This window comes from Neocloeon triangulifer, unplaced genomic scaffold (assembly GCF_031216515.1).
Source record: "Neocloeon triangulifer isolate White Clay Creek 2 clone unplaced genomic scaffold, ASM3121651v1 ptg000022l, whole genome shotgun sequence".
NCBI lineage: Eukaryota > Metazoa > Arthropoda > Insecta > Ephemeroptera > Baetidae > Neocloeon > Neocloeon triangulifer.
The window spans coordinates 5,925,001-5,930,000 of NW_026775562.1; the positions used below are offsets into that span (position 1 = coordinate 5,925,001).

Below are 5,000 nucleotides of genomic sequence, written 5' to 3' on the forward strand. Positions count from 1 at the left end.
GGGCGTTAAAGTTCGGACTTCTAGGTAGCTGCCAAATGCTTCGTCATCAATTTTGTGACGCACAATCATTGTCCTGGGGCAATAATGAGTTGCCAGTCTCGCATTCCCCTTGTGGGTGTGCTTCTTTTCTTTTATGCCTTTTGCGAAAAGAACTGGGCCCTATAAGTTTTACCCGAACTTTGGGGTGCAGTAGGCGCCAAAAGGAAATGGTAGGATGAGGTGACCTTCGCGAGGTCCTTACCGTTAAACCTGAGAGGATTGCGGGGTAACGTAGCCTCTCGGGGAACAGACTATCTCATCTCACCTGAAGTCAGGCTTAATACGGCTTCTTGAACGAGCCATGGGTATCTCTAAGCCGGGTCCCGTGGTCATGGTCCTAGGTAACGGCCTCGGCCCCCTAGGAGCGTCAGGTCACAATAGACGTGCGTACCGATGGATAACCTGTGGCCGGTCGGATCCATCAATCGATTTAATCCAGCCTGAACGCCTCTAAGGCAGGGTTGAATCACCTCTCCTTTGCTGCCCTCTTAGGGTTAGTAAAGTGCGTCGGGGAAGCTTGGTACCTGTCGCCCACCTGCCCTGTTCTAGGATGGTGCCCCACCCAAAATGGCGACGTTAACCCCTGTCGACTGCCCTGGTCGAAAATACAGGTTCGGCCCTTGTGCCTAGGGGATGCATAAATATGAAGATGTTCAATATTATGCCTCGGACGCTGAACGCGCAGCGAAACCAACGCGCCCCCCTGGGGGCTGGGCCCGAGCGAGTCCAGCCTCCTGAGCCCCTTCGGGAGCTCGAATTTGAACGCACGCCCACGAAGGCTTCGGTGGGGGGTACCATTCCCCCCATGAGACCTTCAAAGGCTACACCCGCCCACGAATCGGAGGTTTCCTCTGGTAAGTGGGGGGAGCCGGTTACGCCGGATCCAATGCTCAACCTGCGGAGGTTACCTGGGGAACGAAGGGTCTGGAGGAAAGGGGCACCTGTGCCCTCTTCTGCTCAGCCCCTGAACTCGCATACGGTTGCGGCACCTTTTGAACGAGAGGCAGCCGGGGAGTCGGCGGGAGGTTTTCCTCCTCTTATGACACCTCAATTGTCTCACCCCTTGGTGTTGCGGCCCGTGCTTGCTCGAAAGAATGCAACTACCAACGGACCGAGGACTCCCCCCGGAGTATTGGTAGGGTCGGTTTCACCGACAGACGCGTCAGGTCAGTTGCCGAGGGTACTAGCTGCCCGAGCGACCCCTGACAAGCTGAAGTGCCGAGCGGTGGTACTGGTTGAACGACTGAACCTGGAGGCGCCGGTGTTGGGTCCCATTCCCTCCATGTCGCCTTCAGGGGAAGAACCTGCTCGTGGTATGGAGCCTCGCTCCGTACCGCTGGTAGAGCGGAGGAGAAGGTTGACTAGGGCTTCGGCCCGCTCACCTGCTCTTTCGACGGTACCTCGTCTCGCAGCTACTCTTGCCGTTGAACGTTTTGATGATGAAGAGCCGGTGGGGGGGTCAGTTCCCCCCATGGCTCCTCTCTCATCATTACCCGCTCGGGGAGAAGGAGACGCGGATCAGACTGCAAAGTCGAAGTCTTGTGGCTCTCAATCTTCTGGGTCGGAGTCAGGGTTGCTTCCGTTTGGAATGACTCTGATGGCAAGACGCGTCAACTTGCCTCACCCCTTCACTTCAGGGTTATGCCCTTTATGTGTGGGGGGACAGGTTAAGACTCTTATCAGTATTGAGGATACGTCGGATCACCTGGGTCGGATGCACGAAGGGTGGCGCTTGGGGTACGCGTGCCCGTGGTGTGATGGGAATTTTCTCAGCCTCGCCGCGGTCAAATTACACAAGCGCCGCTGCTATGCACCCGCTAGCCCTGACCCGTTAAAATGCGGCTATTGTCCTCGAGCCTTCTTGACAAAAAGTGCACGCTCAAACCACGTTGCACGAGCGCACCCTGAGGAAAGGAACGCCGAACTCTGTGCCGGAGGCACAAAGGGATTAGAACCCCTTTGGACGCCGAAGGAGATGGAGCGTCTTCTTTCTTTGGAGTTGCGACTCATAGGCATGCCGAACATCAACAAAATGTTAGCGGCAGGGCTCGGTTCTAAGACGAGCCAGCAGGTCAAGAGTAAGAGAGCTGAGGGCAAGTATCGCATGGACCGGGACAGGTGGCTGAAAGCCAGGGAAAATCCGCTGCGTGAAGCACGGACCTCCGACATCTCATCATCGGGTAGGCCAGGGGACGACGTCGCGCACCCAACGGTGGTGGTCGTGCCTCACGAACCGGAAGATGTGCGTCCGGCTGGTGACAACTCCCCAGAGGGAAGCCAGCTGGATTCGAGATCGGAAGGGAAGCCGATGGTGTCCCCTCCGAGGGACTGGATCGATTTATTTGATTCAGAGATTGATAACTGGCCGAGGCCGGAGAGTTTTACTGCTAAACAATCCGAGATCCTCGAGAAAATTAAGATCACCAAGGATGAGCGATCGCTCGATGAAGTACACGATGAGTTGGTGTCTTGTCTAAACTTGGAAGAGGGTGTTACTGAGAAACGCCCGGCACCCAAGCCACGTTTGCCAAAGAAAGCGGCTAAAGCAGGACGGCCGCGCCCTTCGGGTTCAAGGGCTAAAACCAATGTCGGAAGAAAGAGGTATAACTATGCCCGGCAGCAGAGGTTGTTTAAAGACAATCCGGGGCTTTTTGCCCGCTGCGTGCGTCTGGGTGTTGACCCCAGTAAGCCTAACGGTGAGAGCCTCGCTCGCTCGGACATTGATAAGCTTTACTCGTCTCTCTGGGGGGTTGCGTCAACTCCGTTGACTCCCAATCCACTGGAATTAGGGCCGAGTGAGGAAGATCTTGATCCTTGTGACTTTTTGCGGCCCTTCCAGGTCGGCGAAGTGCTCAAACGCGCAAAAGGGTTTAAGTTATGTACGGCACGTGGGTTGGATGGCGTAGGGCCAGCTCTATTGAGAGAGCCGTGCTGGGCTAACCTGGTGACACTTTTCTTCAACGCTTGTCTCCGAAACTGCCTTTTACCGGGTGGCTGGAGTGAGAATCGTACGACTCTCATTCCTAAAGAGGGACGAGACCCAGCTGTTGTGGAAAACAATCGGCCGATCACAATCAGCTCGATTCTAGCGAGGCTGTTTTGGGGAGTATTCGTAGATCGCCTAACCAAGGTCGTTAAGTTGACTCCCCGTCAGAAGGGATTCGTCCCGGAGGCGGGATGTTTCAACAATGTGCGACTGTTTACGGACATGGTGAAACGAATGCATGACCATACACCAGGGGGAGTCGTGGTTCAGCTCGATGTTAAAAAGGCGTTCGATACGGCGCCGCATTGGGCCCTCGGCACTGCCCTGAGAAGGAAAGGGATCCCGAGTTTCGTTGAGCAGCTGGTCATGAGCTCCTATATTGGAGCTTCCACCACTTTTCTTCATCCGCAAGGAAACCTACGAGTACGCTTGCGGAGGGGAGTGAAGCAGGGCGACCCGCTCTCTCCCTTGCTGTTCAACTTGCTTATGGAACCCCTACTTCTTAAGCTAGAATCGATGGAAGGGTTCGCTGGTGAATGGGGGTCTGTGAGCGTCTTAGCTTTTGCGGATGATCTCATTCTCCTGTCTGCTACTCCTGCACAAGCGCAAGCTATGTTGGAGGTCTCGCACCGGTACCTATCTGACTTGGGGATGTCGCTGGCGCCGGACAAAAGTTTGGCCTGGTGGATTCGCCCAACAAAGAAGAGGAGCCGAGCGAGATTATGCGATCCCAGTCTGACAGTCGGAGTTGATCGCATCCCGACCGGGCAGGTTACCACGCCTTCCCGTTATCTGGGTGCGTGGATTCTCTGGACAGGAAAAGTGGATGTGCAAACTACTTTCAGGAACATTGAGTTGTGTCTTGAGAGAGTTGAACGGCTTCATTTGAAGCCGGCGCAGAAGCTGATCTTGCTGTCAAGACACCTTATTCCTCACTTCCAGCACCAGCTGGTGATGGCGCTTCCGCCCATCTCCACGTTGGTGAGGATGGACGACAGGATTCGTCGGGTGGTACGGGGAGTTTTACACCTCCCCGCGGCTGCGGCCAGCGAAATTCTGTACGTTCCACCCAAGAACGGAGGTCTAGGGTTTCCACGATTGAGTCGTCTCATTCCTTGTGTCGGTATCAAACTTGGCGAGAAGATGCGAGGCGTCGATGACCCCCTCATCCAGAGCACGTATGGCTCTAGTACGGGAACTTTGTTGCTTTCTTCTTACGAGAGAGCTCTTGGTCTCCCGCCGCAAGCTTCCGCTAAACTCGTTCACGAGAAGCAGAACGCTCTATTACAGCGAGACTTGGATCGTTGGTCAGCGCTAGTCACGCAGGGTGCCTGTGTCCGGGTTTTCGATGGGGAGGAATTCGGTAACCGTATTTTGCGGGAGCCGGAACTTCTCCGTCCTTCCCGGTTTATCACAGCACTCCGGATGCGGACAAACACACTGGCTAATAATACAAATCTTGTGCGGCTTGGGATGATGGGCAGGGCCGACTGCCGGTACTGTAGGGACAACCGCGAGACACTTGGCCACGTCGTGGGCTCCTGTCAGGCGACTAAGTCTGACAGAATCCTTCGGCATAATGAGATTCGGGATAGAGTGGCTAATGCCCTCACGCAGTTGGAACAGCCAGTTGTGGTAGAGCCTGAACGCCGCCATCTGCTTGCAGCGGGGGCTCCCGGTGGGCAGTGGCTTCAGCCAGACTTAACGGTCCGTATGGGTTCGACGGCCTATCTGGTAGATGTCACTGTCAGAATGGAGAAACCGTTGTTTGCGGAACAGGCGGCCCAGGAAAAGGTGTCTAAGTACACCCCTCTCCTGCAACAACTGCAAAGAGAAACAGGGGCAACGCATGTTGCTGTCCTTCCGGTCGTCGTCGGTGTGCGGGGCGCGATCCCCAAGACAACAGTGGACTCCTTGCGAAAGTTGGGAGTAATGTCCAAGAAGCTGCTGGGGGCCCTCTCAATGGGGACTCTCA

The 5,000-nt window shown here is 55.5% G+C and overlaps 1 pseudogene; it reads left to right on the forward strand.

Annotated features, from left to right (window-relative positions):
• Nucleotides 1-5,000, forward strand: part of LOC132204917 (large subunit ribosomal RNA) — a 10,627-nt pseudogene that overhangs the window by 2,744 nt on the left and 2,883 nt on the right.